Source organism: Lactuca virosa, chromosome 8 (genome assembly GCF_052849685.1).
Source record: "Lactuca virosa cultivar CGN04683 chromosome 8, Lactuca_virosa_CGN04683_v6, whole genome shotgun sequence".
NCBI classification, from domain to species: domain Eukaryota; kingdom Viridiplantae; phylum Streptophyta; class Magnoliopsida; order Asterales; family Asteraceae; genus Lactuca; species Lactuca virosa.
Genome location: NC_136433.1, coordinates 161249172 through 161269440, shown reverse-complemented (window position 1 = coordinate 161269440; position 20269 = coordinate 161249172). Strand labels below are relative to the sequence as shown.

General features: G+C 40.9%; 1 non-coding gene across 1 annotated transcript; it reads left to right on the top strand.

Moving 5' to 3' along the window:
* Positions 1-302: 302 nt before the first annotated feature.
* Positions 303-409, top strand: LOC145135290 (small nucleolar RNA R71). The gene has a single exon (XR_013719752.1). It is a non-coding gene; the product is annotated as a small nucleolar RNA R71 (small nucleolar RNA).
* The last annotated feature ends 19860 nt before the right edge of the window (positions 410-20269 follow it).

Sequence of the window (20269 nt, the reverse complement as noted above, 5' to 3'; positions counted from 1 at the left end):
CTCTTCTCATCCTCTTGCATAGTGTGTTTGTGAGTCATTAGAGGTGTTACACTTGTGGCACTTGTTCTTAAAGTTCAAGATCTTCAAGGATTCAATTGTTATTACAATATAACAATCAAGGTATGTATCTAAACCTTATTTTAGTTAATTTTGAAAATTAAAGATGCATGCTAGGGTTTCTTGTTTTGTTTTCAATGCTTGTATGTTTAATAGAGAAAACATAGATCCAACATATTAGGGTTGCATGCACACATATGATTGTTTGTATGCTCAAAAACCATCAAGTTCTTGTTGTAAATTTGAGAACATCTTGAGGACAACTTCTAAGCAAGCCCTTGTATCTCTCCCATGCTTCATACAATGATTCTTCAACCTCTTTTTGAAAATTAAGAATCTTCTTCTTGAGTTTTGAGATCTTTGAAGGTGGACTAAATTGCTCAATAAAAGCATCTAAAAGATTTGCCCACGTAGTAATGGATCCGGGCGCAAGTGACTTCAACCAAACATTAGTTTCACCGGTAAATGTCACCGGATGCATCCTAAGTAACATGGATTCACTTGGCACATTAAAAACATTCAAGTAGTTGGAAATGTCCTTAACTTCATCAATATGCTTGAAAGCATCTTCATACTCTTTCCCGACGAAAGGTATATCCTTGAGCATCGATAGAATATGCCCCTTGAGCTCAAAAATTCTTTCAGCTGGTATCTTGGGTGGAACTATACCTGTTCCATGTTCTTCACGTATCCTCTTCTTGTAATATGCCATCATCATTCTCGTGATATCTGCCATCTCTTCAACCTCTCTCTTTATCTCTTCCTCTTCTGAACTTTCTTTAGTAGATGCTTCTGGCTCGTATCCTACTTCCTTCATGCTTGGAGTCTTCTCGAAAAGCTCAAATTTTTCATATTTGAAAGTAGTGCTCGACTCACTGCCTTTCTTGTCTTTCTTCTTGTGGAAAGCCGATTCTAGATCTTCTAGTGGAGGCACAATTATAGTTTTAGACCCTCGGGTCATAAATCACTAAAACAAAAACAAAACAAAGCAAACACACATAAAAGGAATAAAAATCACTAAACTAAAGATTAACTGAGACAATACGACGACGTGGTTAACATGACCACGATGTGGTTAAACCTCAGAGAGAAAAATAAAATAAACTAATGCAACCAAAGTAATTTTTTATGGTTTTTACCCCACAAAAAGGATCGAATAAGTAAAAGCATTTAAACTATAAATCAAATAAGTCGCTCCCTGGCAATGGCACCAAAAACTTGATGTGCACAATAGTACCTACTCGTTTTAAATTTATAACCTAACTTAATTTGCTAACTATGCACTTATAGGTAGTGTACCTAGTCATGTTATAGAATAGCTCAGGTAAGTCGGGTGTCGATCACAGGGAATGGAATTCAATTAAATAAATTAACCACTTTTAATTAAACAAAGAAACAAACTATGGTTGGCGGTTTTTACTGATTTTTCAAGATCAGAAGAACTTAAACTATCAATAAAGAAAACAAATTAACTTCAAGAATTAAAAGAATACTTCTGCTTAGATCTGATTTCACCTTCTCCTATGGTTGATTTCTAATTGATGGATTATAATTATTACCAATTATCTAGCTATTACGATCAAATATCTAAGCCTACAAATTTATGAATTACTAAGCAATGACCATGCACAAGTTAAACACCAAATCGATAATAAGAACAACTTGGACTATAAATGATAGTAGTAACTTACCTATGATCAGGTTAAGCAACCAAGCACAAACTAAGATTAATTATTCTCTCTAACACATTTAAAGTTACTAGCTTTGATTACTTAATCTAATATATGATTAATCCTAGCTCTAAATATTTAATAATTATAAACGATTAGGAGACAAATTCATGCAATTAATATGATCAATTAACGCACAAAATCTGATGTGTAAGCAATATAAACTAGAACTAAACATGCTAGAGTTTATATATCAAACACAACTAATATCAAATATAATCATCCAAATATAAAAATCAGCACATATGGATCAAGTTTATCATCACCAAACAAAAATAAAAGGTATTTAGCCTCTTACTGTAGCAGAAAAACACAATAGATCCATTTAAATTAAACTAGACATAAGTAATGATTAGCAAACCAACTAGATGAATGTGGAATTCTTCTAAATATTCTTCAATCCTTGAGCTCCACTTGATTTTCGATCTTCTTCTGGGCTTCTAATGGTTTTTGGTCGTAATTATCCTCATAAAATTGATTGCATGCCTCTAGATTTGACCTAATGTTTGGGTTTTATAATTGCCAAAATCTGATCACCATGTCATGGTTGACTGCCACCATGACGTGGTCTTCGTCGAAATCCAGTATTCTCCAAGTCATCCTGATTGGTTGTGAACTTTTCATTCACCAAGTTGTGTTGGAGATCACCATGACGTGGTCTTCAGTCTTTTTTTCTTCTTCTTTTTTTTAGCTCCCGTTTCCTGCTTCTAGCTCCTCGTATGCTTCCTTTTCACCCCGAGCAAGTCTTCACTGCTAAAAACTTATTTTAAATATAATAACTATCTTTTGTTTCAAATTAAACATAATTGTAGCTAAAAGTATTAAAAATGTGCATTAAATAGATAGTTAATTATGCACATATCACTTTTCCACTGTGTATATAATTTGTAGATTCTTATTCTTTTACAATCAATTAGAACATATTCAAGATTCTCTTTCAATTTCTCTCTTGGTGAATGTAATAACCTCACATACTTTTCTTTGACCTGTAGTAGTTGTTAATGGTTAAAGGATGTCTTGAAACACTACATACTACTAATACACATGACTTATGTGGAAATTGACATATATAAAATCCAGAAAATTCACATTTCCTATAGAAACAAAATAGCTTAAATGCGCACATGTAATATTTCTGGTTTGTAGCATTCATGTCTTTTTTTCTCGGTTGTATGTTGGAAGGTTTGAGTCTTACCCTTTTTGAATTTTTTATCAAACTGAAACTATCAAAAACGATATACACATCAAGAATCTAATTGTAGAATCCTCTTAAAGAAATAAATAATTTAGTGACATAAGTTTAAATTTGTTTGCTCCATGAACAAACTAAGGCATTTTGAATATCTTCATCTGTGAAAATTCAGTTCCATACATTACAAAACAGCTTTGGCAAGCTATACAATATGAAATCGAGTTTATTTTGCTTATGTTAGGATCAACAAAGAAACTACAAACCTTCAAAGTTTGACTGTATTACGGGGCATCCAAGGAAAAAAAGGAAAATAAAGAGCTTTCAACAGCAGAGCATGTAATACCCTATAAATATGCATATTGAAGGGATAACTATGTATATCGTTGCTTAACCTGTAGAACTATCACAAATAAGGCTGCCTCTAGCACTAAGGTCGAAACCTAAATGGGGGAAGACGCAAAAGGGTGAGTGTTCCTTCTTTGCAGCCTAAAAAAGCAAAGAGATGTAAAAACTTTAAAATAATGAAATTCACAGATAGGAATATGTTTAAAATAAGAATCGTTAATGGGTTTGTGAATTTGGTGAGTATGTTTCTTACCATGAAGCTTTCAGATAAACTTTCGTTCGGCTAGGGTTTGGAATTGTAGAAGATAAAACATCGAAGAGAAATGAAGCGATGTTGTCCTTCTCTTCCTCGCAAGTATCTCTATTTATCAATATTTAATGAAATCGATTCCAGCTTCTCAAATGATAATCATTGAACCTTCACCCATTCTCAATTGTGGCTAAATACCACCAAGACCACAGTGCTATTAGTATTTGTAATACATTCCAATATAGAAAAAAATGGAGTTAATCATAAGAAAAGAGAAGACAGAAATTTGAGGAATGAACTTAATCAAAAGAAAAGAGAAAGTAGTGGGAAGGAAATTGAATGCGTAACAATAGATTTAATCAGAAGAAAAAAGATAGTGGTGGGAAGCATAATCGAGGACGGCTCCAAGAAGCTACGGCTTAAAACTAGGTTGTAACATCCATATCCCTGAGGTACTTAATTTCTTGAAATTCTAGCTTTTGGAAGAGGGTTACGACGTGTCACACCCCCGAACCAAAACGGCAGAAACGTTCGGGGGCGGAGGACGTCATATTCAGTATCATAACAGTTCATAGTAAGGAAAGTACACACCACCATATATATAAAAAGTTTCCAAAACGTTTACATAATTGTATTTGTTACATGTTCAAAAGATAAATACATAAACATCTTTCAAAAGAAGTAAATAACGTCAGAGCGTTAATCCCCAAAAGTTGATTTCCAAACCAGCTTAGCGGTTCCCTGAGAATACAAGTTATTTCAAAGAAAAAGTGTCAACATTTAAGTTGGTGAGTTCATAAGCGGCTTTGAGAAAATGTATGACATTCCAAAGTTCGTGCGTTTTCCAAGAAAATCACTTATTTTCTTATAAAAAGTATGAAATGCATATGAATGTTCGCGTTGTGAATTGTAAATAGTTGTACCAGGAAAATCCCTTATTTTCCTATTAGTTGATTGTTTTGGATACAGGAAAATCCCTTATTTTCCTAAATGAGATGCAGTCTCTAATGTCTAAGACCGAAAATCGCAAGCAACTGTCATGCTTAAAAGGTTGAGGCATAATTTTATATAATAAATCTATAAGAAGATCGCACTCGTTAGATGAAGAATAGTTTTAATAGCTACCCATTCATAAAAGCATAATACCATAATAATTGTCTATCCGGTGAGTTTTATAACCATACAAAACATAATATGCCTGTGGCGACGGTCTTCAGGCGTCGAAACGTTTATGGCAAACTGTCACCCAAAGGACTGTAGCTAACAGTCACGGCGTGGGATCATGACTTCCCGTATAGATCTATACACATTTGACACGCTCTCCAAACGGGAGACTCTGGTTATAATAGACAGAACTTTAGGTAGTACCTTTGTAACAAAAAGGTAGCATTTGAAGATGTAATCGTCTCACGGATTCTCAATTAAGTCTGTATTAGAATAATAGTTTTATATGCAATGTTTATCCTTTTTTTCACAATGTTTGACAAAGCATAAATCATAAGTTCTTTGAATGCATAAAATGGTTTAACAACGAATGCTACCCTGGATACTATGCATTTTGTATAAGTCTAATGCATGCAAAGTATAACAAGAGTTTTCACGTTTTCACTCGGGATCAACCGTGTGTTTACTTGTATTCTCCCCCGAAATGTATTAAAAGTACATTATAAAGTATTTGAAGGTGTATAAAAGGGGGTATGAACTCACTTGATTGAAGTGGTTGCTTTGAAGTAGTCGAAAGAAGAATCGAGCAGAACTTTGACTAGAGAGAGTTGAAATCTCGGGATTCTCGGGGATCTCGGTAGTGTAGAACTTCTTTCGGGACTCGAGTATAAAAATCCAGGGCTTCGGGAAGGCTTCTCGAGGTAATCACGTAGAGTAACGACACTTAGATGGAAAGAGATGAGCACCAAACCCGGCACCCTTAAGCTTCTATTTATAGGGGCTGATTTGGGAACTCACGTCGTGAGTTTTGGATTCTCACGTCGTGAGGCTTAGTCAGCATGATCCTATTCGACGATTTGACGTGGCTGACACTCTGGAACCCATCATTCACGAGCTCACGTCATGAGCATGGTTCCCTCACGTCGTGAGGCTGAGTCAGCCTCGGGTTTTGTGTCCCAAACTTGTAAAATCCGTAACTTTCGCGTACGAGCTCCGATTTCGACGTTCTTTATATGCACGCGTAGGTGTGAAAAGGCTCTACAACTCTCGTTTAGACTCCGTCGGCTAATTTTGATTTTATTTTTATTATATTATTTTTAACAGGCCGGGCCTGGAAAAGTCCGTGTAAATTCCATAGTTCCTTCATCTGGTGTCCATTTCCGTCAGACTTTTTACTGTTGTACTCCTATCGTCAGGGTCTTCAACTTTCGTTTAGGTTGTGTCGGCTAAAGACCGCTCGATCTCTATTTCGAGTTTTTAGCTGTCTACTGCTAGGTCAGAAACTTCGAAAATTCATAACTTCTTCATACGAAGTCAGATTTGGGCGTTCTTTTTATGTATGTCTACTGTTTAATGATATCTACGACTTTCATTTAGATACCTAAGGCTAAAAAGTATTTTATTGAAATTTCTCGTTTTATGCTTAACAGCGCTTTACTAGTAGTGTTACGAATCTTTGATCGGTCATAACTCCTTCATTATAACTCGGATTTTAATGTTCTTTATATTTTTGGAAACCTTATCACTATATCTACCATATAGTGTACCCAAACAGAGCTTTTTGAACATTTCATTTTCGATGATATTCTTATTACTTTACAAAGAGGTTACAAGACTCGACTTTTAGTCCTTATATTGACCTGAAATAACGGGTTGCTACATCATCCCCCCGTTAGAGGGAATTTCGTCCCGAAATTAATTACAAAATAAAAGTTTAGGGACTAGGGAAGAGATGCGGATACTTCTGTTGCATCTGATCTTCTCGCTCCCATGTGAATTCAGGTCCCCGCTTAGCATTCTAGCGGACCTTCACTATTGGTATGCGACTCTGTTTAGTTCGTTTGATTTCCCTATCCATGACCTCGACGGGTTCTTCCACAAAGTTAAGATTTTCGTTAAGTTCGATTTTGTCGAGTGGAATCACAAGAGTTTCGTCGGACAAACACTTTTTCAGGTTAGATACGTGAAACACTGGATGTACTTTGTTAAGCTCGATCGGAAGTTAAAGTCTATAAGCCACTGGACCAATCCTTGAAGTAATTTCGAAGGGTCCAATGTACCTTGGATTTAGTTTTCCACGCTTCCCAAAGCGTATCATGCCCTTCCAGGGTGAGACCTTCAGTAGAACGCGGTAACCAACCTGAAATTCCAAGGGTTTTCGTCTTTTGTCGGCATAGCTCTTTTGCCTATCCCTCGAGGCTTTCAGACGTTCTCGAATTTGAACGATCTTTTCAGTTGTTTCTCTAATGATCTCCGGACCAGTGAGAGTGCTATCAGGGACTAGACCTTTTGTCAACTGCGTGTCGCCTACTTCCGCCCAGCACAGAGGTGATCTGCACTTACGGCCGTAAAGGGCTTCAAATGGAGCAGTCTTGATACTAGTATGATAACTGTTGTTATAAGAGAACTCGACTAAAGGTAAGTGAACATCCCACGCTTTACCAAAGTCGATTACACATGCTCGCAACATGTCTTCTAGGGTTTGGATCGTTCTCTCACTCTGCCCGTCAGTTTGTGGGTGATAGGATGTACTCATGTCAAGCCTAGTTCCCAAAGCTTTCTGCAGCGTCTGCCAGAACCTTGAAGTGAATCTACTGTCTCGGTCCGAGATGATAGATATTGGTACTCCATGAAGTCGCACGATCTCTCGGATGTAGGTTCTTGTTAGTTTCTCCATCTTATCGGTCTCCTTGATAGGCAAGAAGTGGGCAGATTTGGTTAACCTGTCGACGATCACCCAAATGGTATCGTGGCCACCCTGTGTCTTGGGTAGTTTGGTTATGAAGTCCATGGAAATCTGCTCCCACTTCCACTCAGGTATTTCGGGTTGATGGAGTAGACCTGAGGGTTTCTGATGTTCTACTTTGATCTTGGCGCAAGTCAAGCACTTGCCCACATAGGTAGCAATTTCTGCTTTCATGTTTGGCCACCAGTAGAGTTGCTTGAGATCCAGGTACATCTTATCTGAACCTGCGTGTACGGAGTATGGGGTCTTGTGTGCTTCGTTCATAACTATCTCTCTGAACCCACCAAACTTTGGTGTCCAGATTCGGTTCATGAGGTAGCGCACTCCGTCACTCTTGATCTCTAGATTCTTGTCCATCCCTCTAAGGGTTTCACCTGTCGCGTTTTCGGATTTCAAGGCTTCTATTTGAGCTTCCTTGATTTGTGTTGACAGATGCGAATGGATCGACATGGTTAATGACTTCACTCTTCGACCAGAGTACTCCTTACGACTAAGGGCATCAGCCACTACATTCGCCTTTCCTGGATGGTAACGAATCTCACATTCGTAGTCGTTGAGCAATTCGACAAAACGTTGTTGTCTCATGTTTAACTCCTTCTGGTCGAATATGTGTTGAAGGCTCTTGTGGTCTGTGAAGATGGTGCACTTGGTACTGTATAGGTAGTGCCTCCAGATTTTTAGAGCGAAGACCACAGCTCCAAGTTCTAAGTCATGAGTGGTGTAGTTGACTTCATGTGTTTTCAGTTGTCGTGAGGCATACGCAATAACCTTTCCTCGCTGCATTAGCACACAGCCCAACCCTTGATTCGAAGCATCGCAATACACCACAAAATCTTCGATCCCCTCTGGAAGAGAAAGAATGGGTGCAGTGCATAGGGCCTGTTTCAGAGTTTGAAATGCAGCATCTTGCTTTTCTCCCCAGTTGTAGGGCACACCTTTCTGAGTTAGGGAGGTAAGAGGCTTTGCGATGCTGGAGAAGTTCTGAATGAACCTTCGATAATAACCAGCAAGGCCTAGAAATTGGCGAATCTCCGTTGGTGTAGTCGGTGCAGACCAATTTTCGATTGCCTTGATTTTAGATGGGTCCACGTGGATTCCTTCTTCGCTGACCACGTGACCTAGGAAGTCCACCTTCCTAATCCAAAACTCGCATTTTGAGAACTTCGCATAAAGTCTCTCAGCTCGTAATGTCTCTAAGACTTGTCTCAGATGTTGGCCATGCTCTTCTTTACTCTTTGAATAAATGAGTATGTCATCTATGAATACTATCACAAATTTATCCAAGAATGGACGACATACCCGATTCATTAAGTCCATGAACACGACAGGGGCATTGGTTAGTCCGAACAGCATCACTACAAACTCGTAATGCCCGTATCTTGTTCGGAAGGCCGTCTTGGGAATATCACTCTCCAGGACTCGCAGCTGGTGATATCCCGATCTCAGATCGATCTTGGAGAAGTAGTTGGCTCCTTGGAGTTAGTCGAATAAGTCGTCGATTCGTGGTAGGGGATATCGGTTCTTGATGGTAAGTTTGTTGAGCTCTCGGTAGTCGATGCACATCCTAAATGATCCATCCTTCTTTTTCACAAACAACACTGGTGCTCCCCAAGGCGAGAAGCTCGGCCTGATGAATCCTTTGCTGAGTAGCTCATTCAGTTGGCTGGATAGCTCCTGCATCTCCGCTGGGGCTAATCGATAGGGCGCTTTGGCTACTGGGGTAGCTCCGGGAATCAGATCGATTCTGAATTCGACTTGTCTCGCGGGTGGTATTCCTGGAAGATCTTCGGGAAAAACATCGGGAAACTCACATACGTCAGACATGCTCTTGATGTCCTAGACTTCGCGTTTCACATCCACGACATGTGCTAAAAACGCGTGACATTCCTTGCGTAAGCACTTCTGAGCTTGGATACATGAGATAATACGAAGAGTGGTATTGGGTTTGTCGCCATAGATAATGAGGGTTTCGCCGGTTGGCAGATTAAGGCGAACGGCCTTATCGTAACATAAAATGTCCGCACGATGAGAACTCAGCCAGTCCATGCCTATGATGACATCAAAACTCTTAATTGAGACTGGCATGAGGCTCATTGGAAAGGGGTTATCGTTTAGAGTTATGGTACAGTTTAAGTATATCTCCTTAGTGCCCTCGGTTTTACCGTTGGCCATTTCTACTAAAAACGGTTCACTTAATGATTGGGGCGTTTGTTTCAGCAGGCCTTTAAATTTATGACTCACAAAACTCCTCTCCGCTCCACTATCAAACAAAATGCATACATACGAGTTATCGAGAAGAAACGTACCCGTAACAACAGTGGGGTCTGCAACAGCTTCATCCTGTCCCATTACGAACACTCGGCCCCTTCCACCGGTATTCCTGTTGTTTGCCTTCGGGCAGTCCCTGCGGTAGTGTCCCGTGGCTCCGCACTCAAAGCAGGCGCGGCTTACTCCGGCATTAGTAGTGGGGGCGACTTGTTGGGCTGGCTCCTTGCAGAAGCGGACCGTATGCCCCTTCTTATTGCACCTGGTGCATTAGAAGTCACTGCAAGGACCGTGGTGGTGGAAGTTGCATTGGTTGCACTTCGGAAATCTCCCATTGTATGAACTTGTGGGTGCAGTGGTGGTAGGAACAGTAACTGCATGAGCCGCTACCATTTGTTGTTTCTTGGGGTTCCCCTGTAGGTTTTGTCCCCTTCTTTTGTTCCAAGGCCTTCCCTGACCCTGTACCTCCTTTGATGGGTTGGCAGTAGCTGCAACAGTACCCTGTTTGACCCCGTGGTCGATGAGTCGCTGAGCCAGGCGCTTAGAGCTGTTGAAAGTGATAGGGTTGGAGGCCAAGACGTGACCTTGAATCTGGGGTGACAACCCCCAAATGTACCTCTCAACCTTTTTCGGTTCTGGGTTGACCATGGCAGGGCACAAGGCAGCAAGGTCGTTGAACCTGGCTGTGTAGGCTACTAGGTCAGACCCAATCATCTTCAGATTCCAGAGCTCCTGCTCTAGCTTTTGTATCTCGCCCCTTGGGCAGTATTCTTCCAGTAGTAGGACTTTTAAGTCCTCTCAACTTATGGCGTTGGCGACGGTGAGAGTCACGGACTTCACATGGCTTTTCCACCAGGTGAGGACTCGATCAGTGAGGGTGCAAGCGGCGAACTTGACTTTGCTCGCTTCTTGACAAGAGCAGATCTCAAAGACCGTTTCGGTCTTTTCGGACCATTGCATCAGTGCAATGACTCCCCCTGTGCCATTAAAAGTTTTTGGCTTTGCGTTGGAGAACTCCTTGTAAGTACATTCCCTTACTTGACCATGACCAGTTCCATGGTTGGAATGATTCGTACTGCTTCCTGTCCCTCCATTTCCGTTGGAGTTTATTTGCGAGAGGGCGGCGGTTACTGCTGCTGTGATAGCAGCCTGGACCATGGCCGGATCATAAGTTGGTGGTGGAGGTGGTGGTGGTACCGTGCCCGGCCTGGGTCTTAGGTTTGGACGAGGAGGCATCGCGCTGCCAGGAAATAAAAATGAAAGATTATAAGTTTTGGTGGTTGAGGTTTGAATGATAATGAGTTAACTATCTTTAATAGTTTAAGAATTTGGTTTGACCTACACAGGGCTTTGAGTTTGATTCACAAATGGAGTTTAAATAGCAATAGATAAACTCATGAACTCGAATGAAATGCACAGAATTAACACACGAAAGAGATATGCCCAATATATATTAAACATATGGTTGCGTTACATCCGAAGTTAGGACAAAATTGACCTTTCTAAAGGTCTCCGATTACAGAAAGTTAAAGAAAGTAAGACTTTTAGCCGATGGTCCTATTCTATATCAAAATTTTTGGGGGTTTGGCGAGTACTACTCTCAGCACAGATTGCGCTTGGAGCTCGATTCCGCATCCGATTGCTTGGCTCCCATGAGACGCCTGTCAAAGGCTGCCTGTTGCTCCCTCAAATCTCTCATTTCGGAGAGAGCTGCAGCCATTTGCTCTTGGAGAGAGTCGGTGTGGAGTTGAGCATTCCCTTGTAGCATGTCAAGGCGTCAGATATCATCTACGTTATCCTCCATCCTTCTGTCAATCTCGTGAATCCGGTTTGCCTGGACTCCGGATTGATAAGCCTGATTGGCAAGTTTGCCTACCATAACTGGGAGTGCTCGATCAACTGAACTTCCTCCGCTGACATCGTAGAAGTCCCGACACATACCGTAAGGAGGACGCAGTCCTTGCTGGTGACTCCAATGGTGGATGTGGCTTCCCCAGACGGGAGTTGGTCCTTGAAATCCCATCCTGAAAGGAGGTCGAACAGATGGAGGTCGGACGGCTGGCGGATTGATTACCTCAGGCTCTGAGGCTGAGCTATCTGAGTCTTCTTCTTCCTCGTCTTCCATGGGTTCTTCCTCAGGGTCGTCTTCAATCCATCCCCCATTACCTTGGTTGGGGTAGTAGGGGTCTCCGGGTAGATGGAATCCAGCCATTGAGTCTATACGAGAATAGGGTTAAGAATTGACTATAAGCTAAAGCATGTAAAATTTATCCTTAAGTTTGATGGTCGAAGATACCCAAATACTCCCATAGTATTCTTAATGATATGCTCTTGGTAAGTTTTAAATTTGTTGTCCACTGCAGACTCTCCTTGGCATACGTTAGTCGGCTCTTGGACAAATATAGTTGATCAGGCTATATTCATCCCAATTCCGATTACATGTCCCAAGGCACACCTGCACTGCACAATTTATTTATAATACTTCTATATTGATCTATTTTTGACACTGTTATTAATATGAAATGAATGCATGCCTACTTTACAAAAAAAATTAAATGGATTTAATTTTTAAAAGTATGACTCTTACTCAGAGTGTTTTTGCCCAGTTGTGTTTCTAGTTGTATACCAAAAATGGTTTTGATATACTTAATTCACTATAAACAAAGCTCTGATACCAATCTGTCACACCCCCGAACCAGAACGGCGGAAACGTTCGGGGGCGGAGGACGTCATATTCAGTATCATAACAGTTCATAGTAAGGAAAGTACACACCACCATATATATATAAAGTTTCCAAAACGTTTACATAATTGTATTTGTTACATGTTCAAAAGATAAATACATAAACATCTTTCAAAAGAAGTAATTAACGTCAGAGCGTTAATCCCCAAAAGTTGATTTCCAAACCTGCTTAGCGGTTCCCTGAGAATACAAGTTATTTCAAAAAAAAAGTGTCAACATTTAAGTTGGTGAGTTCATAAGCGGTTTTGAGAAAATGTATGCCATTCCAAAGTTCGTGCGTTTTCCAAGAAAATCACTTATTTTCTTATAAAAGTATGAAATGCATATGAATGTTCGCGTTGTGAATTGTAAATAGTTGTACCAGGAAAATCCCTTATTTTCCTATTAGTTGATTGTTTTGGATACAGGAAAATCCCTTATTTTCCTAAATGAGATGCAGTCTCTAATGTCTAAGACCGAAAATCGCAAACAACTGTCATGCTTAAAAGGTTGAGGCATAGTTTTATATAATAAAGCTATAAGAAGATCGCACTCGTTAGATGAAGAATAGTTTTAATAGCTACCCATTCATAAAAGCAGAATACCATAATAATTGTCTATCCGGTGAGTTTTATAACCATACTAAACATAATATGCTTGTGGCGACGGTCTTCAGGCGTCGAAACGTTTATGACAAACTGTCACCCAAAGGACTGTAGCTAACAGTCAGGGCGCGGGATCATGACTTCCCGTATAGATCTATACACATTTGACACGCTCTCCAAACGGGAGACTCTGGTTATAATAGACAGGACTTTAGGTAGTACCTTTGTAACAAAAAGGTAGCATTTGAAGATGTAATCGTCTCACGGATTCTCAACTAAGTCTGTATTAGAATAATAGTTTTGTATGTAATGTTTATCCTTTTTTTTTCACAATGTTTGACAAAGCATAAATCATAAGTTCTTTGAATGCATAAAATGGTTTAACAAGGAATGCTACCCTGGATACTATGCATTTTGTATAAGTCTAATGCATGCAAAGTATAACAAGAGTTTTCACGTTTTCACTCAGGATCAACCGTGTGTTTACTTGTATTCTCCCCCGAAATGTATTAAAAGTACATTATAAAGTATTTGAAGGTGTATAAAAGGAGGTATGAACTCACTTGATTGAAGTGGTTGCTTTGAAGTAGTCGAAAGAAGAATCGAGCAGAACTTTGACTAGAGAGAGTTGAAATCTCGGGATTCTCGGGGATCTCGGGAGTGTAGAACTTCTTTCGGGACTCGCGTATAAAAATCCAGGGCTTCGGGAAGGCTTCTCGAGGTAATCACGTAGAGTAACGACACTTAGATGGAAAGAGATGAGCACCAAACTCGGCATCCTTAAGCTTCTATTTATAGGGGCTGATTTGGGAACTCACGTCGTGAGTTTTGGATTCTCACGTCGTGGGGCTTAGTCAGCATGATCCTCTTCGACGATTTGACGTGGCTGACACTCTGGAACCCATCAGTCACGAGCTCACGTCGTGAGCATGGTTCCCTCACGTCGTGAGGCTGAGTCAGCCTCGGGTTTTGTGTCCCGAACTTGTAAAATCCATAACTTTCGCGTACGAGCTCCGATTTCGACGTTCTTTATATGCACGCGTAGGTGTGAAAAGGCTCTACAACTCTCGTTTAGACTCCATCGGCTAATTTTGATTTTATTTTTATTATATTATTTTTAACAGGCCGGGCCTGGAAAAGTCCGTGTAAATTCCATAGTTCCTTCATCTGGTGTCCATTTCCGTCAGACTTTTTATTGTTGTACTCCCATCGTCGGGGTCTTCAACTTTCGTTTTGGTTGTGTCGGCTAAAGACCGCTCGATCTCTATTTCGAGTTTTTAGTTGTCTACTGCTAGGTCAGAAACTTCGAAAATTCATAACTTCTTCATACGAAGTCAGATTTGGGCGTTCTTTTGATGTATGTCTACGGTTTAATGATATCTACGACTTTTGTTTAGACACCTAAGGCTAAAAAGTATTTTATTGAAATTTCTCGTTTTATGCTTAACAGCGCTTTACTGGTAGTGTTACGAATCTTTGATTGGTCATAACTCCTTCGTTATAACTCGGATTTTAATGTTCTTTATATATTTGGAAACCTTATCACTATATCTACCACATAGTGTACCCAAACAAAGCTTTTTGAACATTTCATTTTCGATGATATTCTTATTACTTTACAAAGAGGTTACAAGACTCGACTTTTAGTCATTATATTGACCTGAAATAACAGGTTGTTACACGACGTGAGACATGATGGTCACATTGTGAGTGATTCTTGACTCGTTGACCTACATCTTTTTGAGTCTCATAACGTAAGGAATAAGGTCTCACAACGTGAGTACGACCTGATGACCCAAAACCCTAACGTTTGATTATTTAATGGAATAAGAGACTAAGGTTGCCAATCCTCATCCTTTCTCCCCCTCCAGTCTCATCGGAACCCTCTTTTGGCCCCCTTTTAGATCCTTGGACATTCTTGGTGTTTTGCTTGCTTGAAGAAAGAGAAAGGAAGAAAAAGAAGCATCATTATGGTGGAGTTGCAATGGAGCATCATTATCATCACCTCTTTTTCCTATTGGACCCTTGTAAGTGCCAAGACTCGAACTTGATTTCATTTCATGGGTAGATCTAGGTTTTTGGTCCCATTTCCTTAAGTGTTAGCTAGTTGGAGTGAAGAAGATCCATAAACTTAGCAACTTTATGGATTCAAATGGTCTTTTGAGTATCATATAATCCAGATCTAGAAGCTGGTGAAGTATTAGAAGCATGCATGAGAACTTGAGCCCATATTTCTACGTTTGACCTAAAATTATGTGGGGACATGCAAGGTCCATGCATGTCCATAAAGCAAGCATTTTATGGACCATTAGGGTCCTCTTAAGCTTCTGTAAGTGTTGAGTTTGAAGGCTGATTGGATTAAGAGTTTTATAACTTTGGTTTTGGCTTCAGACTGTTCTCACGACGCGAGATATGAGGTCTCACGATGTGAGTATGAAAAACCCATCCTTGCTGAGTTGTATGAGTAAGGAGCGAATCACTGGAATCAGATTAGGTGACTTTCACGACATGACCAAGGTTTGTTCATGACATCAGACTTGATGTTGGGATTATTGATCAATCTTGCGGGTTGACTCGTTGTCCGGGATTGATTCTGGTCATTTTTATGTTTTATGGCATGTTTGGTAAGGTCAGGACTTGAAAGGGTTTTACCCTAAGGAAGAGAAGGTGGATTATTTAGGCCCTTGATATTTATTAGATGCCCTAATTTCTAGTTAAGGTAACGTGTATATATTTAGTGTGGCGAGCCTTTGTATCAGCAGCTCGAGTATTATCTGTTTATCAGCGGATTGAGGTGAGTCTTCTCACAAGTACTTGCGGGTCGAAGGAAGCAAGGTCGGACCATTGGATTATATTACTATATGCTAACTGTCTTTGTGACACATGCATGTATTGTATGTGTTTTTATGTATACCGGGCGGGGACCGATGGTGGACGGGGCCCATTGTATGTATGCTATGTGGTATTTTGGGGAACTCACTAAGCTTTGTGCTTTCTGTTTTCGGTTTATGTTTCAGGTACCTGTGGTTCAAAGGGGAAGAGCTCAGGATGATCGCATTACACATACCATGACTTTTCCGCTTTATTAACTCTAATATATTTTGGATGTTTACTGATACATTATGATTCCTTATGGTTTCTATTAACTCGTTTGGTTGATGTTTTATTTAATATAAAAACAAAGTTTTTGGGTCATGGGTTTTGAGATGTTACAAGTTGGTATTAGAGCCTTGGTTTGAGGGATTCGGGCATACTCTTGGGTGTGCCTGAACTTAAACTGTGGATTTGATAGATTTTTTCATAAGAAGAAATGGTATATAAAATAATTTTCTAATCAAAGAAAGGGGCATGGTGCATGCAATCAACCGAGCTCAAGTAAGTTTTCCCAAAATGCCCACACATGTTCTTGTGATATGCTTTGAATTGTGAATCTGTGAATCACATGCAAACTTGGGCTAAGGATCTGCTCAGGATTTGCATGATAGATTGCTAGGAGCGATTCCTTTATATGCCTATTTTATGAGCTTGTAGGATTTCATGTTAGTTCTGGATCAGTCAATGATAGGATGGCCTGTTTAGATTATACTTTGATTCTAATTACTCGATGCTCAAATGCTACTTGCTTTGTGCTTTTAGGGGTTCACATTAACATCAGCTAACTAGCAAGCAAGTACGCCAAGTTACATATTACTGAGATTGGATAATTTTAGAAGGTTAGGTTTAACCCTATTGCGCAGCTCTTGTCTGAGTCCAACCGTTGTAGTGTGAGACCTTTCATTCAAAGAATTATTTGGTGTTGGTGATATGTAGTTGTGATCATAAGCTAGTTAGAGGGTGTTAGGGGGAGTTCCTTCTTTAGCTGATGGCGGAGAGTGGTGTGGCAGTATCCCTCGGAAAACCTAGGAGGTGATTCAATGCCGAGAGCTTTGCTTTGATAGAGTTTGTTTAGATTGATAGGGAAGTAACTTAAGGGATTCGGGGTGATCCTTGAGGAAAATATGGATAGATGTGGATGGTAGTATGGGCACGTACTACTAGAAGCAGGGGATTCGTACTCGATTCAAGGAAAGTCACAATGAATCCAGGAAGCTTGTAGGGTATAGGATTCTTCGAGTATATTTTGATGGTTTGTATGGTTTATTTTCGGTATGGTGGTCACTCGAGGAAGTTCTGGTGGAGATATGGGTGTCGTTTCTGGTGATGGTTCGGATTCGTGCTCTAGGGTTGGGATCATGGATGATCAGATGCGGGAGTTCATTTCATCAAATATTACCCGCAGTATTCTTCAGCAGACTCCTGTGATCTTCGGTACGATCAAGGAGGGTATCATGGAGATTCTGGATGAGTACTTTGGCACTTTTTTTTAGATGGTGGCGATGATGGGAGCTTGCACTTTGACATTCTGTGAGTTCCGGTCATGTGGGGCTCTGGAGTTCTTCGGGATGAACGACCCGATTGCGAGCAAGCGTTGGTTAGCGGATGTCACGAACGCCTTCCGTACTACTTGTTGCCCCAAGGAGGAAAAGTTCAGACTGACATACTATCTTCTGAAAAGACAAAGCTCGAGACTGGTGGTAGGAGGTTGGGCATGCCTTGGGAGGAAAGTCGATGACTTGGGAGGATTTCGTGACGAGGCTTCAGGTTGATTTTGCACTAGTGATTGAAGTCCAGCAGTTGGCGAGGGAGTTTCAGGACCTTTGTCCCACTATTGAGAAGGTGGCAGAGAGCACTGATATGTTCCGAGAGAGGGAATTACTGGTTCCGCAGTATGTGGAGGACAATGAGATTAAGAAGGCGAGATATGACGAGATGTTGAGGAGCGATATTAGACAGTTATGACCAAATCTGGTTGCAAGACCCTGGATGATATGGTGGTGCGAGCAGGACGGGTCATATAAGCAGGGATTGCACTGCCACCACTGGGGATGCGCATATGGACCGGGGAACCTGCTGGAACCGGTACCGGTACAGGAACCGGAACCCAATGGAAACGGTCAGGCCGGGACCGGGACGATATTCTTGTGGATTTTTGGAACCAGGAATCGGAATCGGTAGAACCGGCAAAAACCGAAAGAATCAGAAAAAACCGGAACCGTATGTTGCTATTTCTCGAGGACCAGTTCCAAAATTGAAGACACGGAAAGAATCGGTAGAACCAGCGGTCCGGTTCGGTTCCTATTTTCCACCAAGTTTGGTTCTCGGGCCGGTTCCGGTTCGGGTCGGTTCCTTTGCTCATCCCTAGCCGCCACCCTATCACCCCGATATTTGATCTGATTTGCTTTTATTGAAGGAAGAAGGGCCATAAGAAGGCCAATCCCAAGCCTAGCAGCAGTAAGACCAGTTGCAGGACCCGCTCCGGCAACCCGGAGGATTACAGATAGACGTCACGACAAGGAGGAGGCGCCTGTTGTGAGGAGTAGGGAATTTTAGCTGTAACAGCCCAAAAACCAGATAAAACTTTTCATTTTTAAAATAGGAATTACAATCATAAATTGTTTCCAAAAAGCCATTATATCATATCATGTCAAATTATCTGAGTATCAGTATCGATGAGTGCGGAAAATGTTGGAGAGTGAATGTTGAGCCATCAAGTCGGACCCTTCCCTTTAGTAACGTAAGTACCTGAAATCAGCCACATAAACTGTAAGAAAAAGCTTGGTGAGTTCCCAAAATATCACATAACATACAACCACAGAATACCATGTAACATACATATAGATGTCATGGGCTACCCCCGTGGTCTTTACCTAGAATGACATGGGCTACCCCCATGGTCTGATATCCAAGTGTCATGTGCTACCCCCATGGTCTTCTATGCTATGAGCTACCCCCATGGTCTTCATACAAGTGCCACGGGCTACCTCCGGGGACTTCAGAAAATTAAATACATAAACAATTGTCAATCCACATCTCAAATAATGGGCCAGCATTGGTACCTTCGACCCATTGATATAGTGACAAGACTCACCTCAGACTGCTGATAAATAATAATTGCTAGGCTACCGATCCGGAAATCTCACACTCTAATATACAAATTACCCTAATTAGAATTACGATACAAACCCACTCACGGGCCCAAAATCCCTAAGTCCAAACTCTTCAAATAGGGTGCAAAGGCCTTTCTCCTTTAACGGGCCCAACTACCCTTGGTCCAAAATCAATAACGAGCCATAAGGCCCAAAAGGCTCAACGATGTCACCTAAGGCCCATGTAGGAAAACTGAGCCCAACTACTATAAACGGGCCATGGGCCAACACTAGATAAGGCCCAAGAGTTCCAAAAGTCCAAAACTCGCCTCATCAGCTCAGAGGACGTATGTGCAATGTATACCATCAGTACGCTTAATGTACTCGGTCTTAAGGCAGTACGCGCAACGTACATCCTAGTACACCCAGTGTACAAGGATGCTAAGCATAATCAGCCATTAAGCGCTTAACCCATGCAACCACTTTGTTAAATTCCAGTTCTTGGTCATTTTAAAGGTCCTAGGGCATAAAGTTGGTAACTGTATGCCTTTGCATGCTTCATGGGTGCCCAACATCCCATTTTGTCCATTAAGACTCACTTTAAGAACTTAAACCCATGCATGGTACCATAACAAACATCAAGATAGCACTATTATGCTTCTATCATGCCAAAGGGACTCAGATCTAACATTCATAACCTATGGAGTTGCACAAACTCATAAAATAGGATCCATGGACCAAAAATGAACTCACTACCAAACACTAACTCAAACTAGCAAAAGGATTAGCAAAGTCTGAACTTTTTACCTCCAAAAGCCCTCTAAGATGATGTAGATGCAGGATCTAGAAGCTCAACCACGTCCAAGGCTTGCACACTAAGCTCTTCTTCTTGAAAACACACTAAAATGGCCACCAATGATACAATAAGGCTCAAGGATCCCACTCACTAGCAAAATAAGGTTTAAGGGATGATAACAAGCAGTGGAGGCTGATAAGGGTGAGGTCCGAATGTCATAAGTGAGCTTAAATAGGGCTCATGCCCTAAGATTAGGGTTTTTGTCTCTGGCCATGTACGCCCCGCGTAGACCTTAGTACGCCCAGCATACGTGGTTGAAGTCTGCGTCCATAACACCCATGTACGCTAAGCGTACACATATGTACGCCCAGCGTACGGAGGGGCCTCTTATGCAAAATAAATCTTAATCCAAGGGCTAAAAGGTAACATAC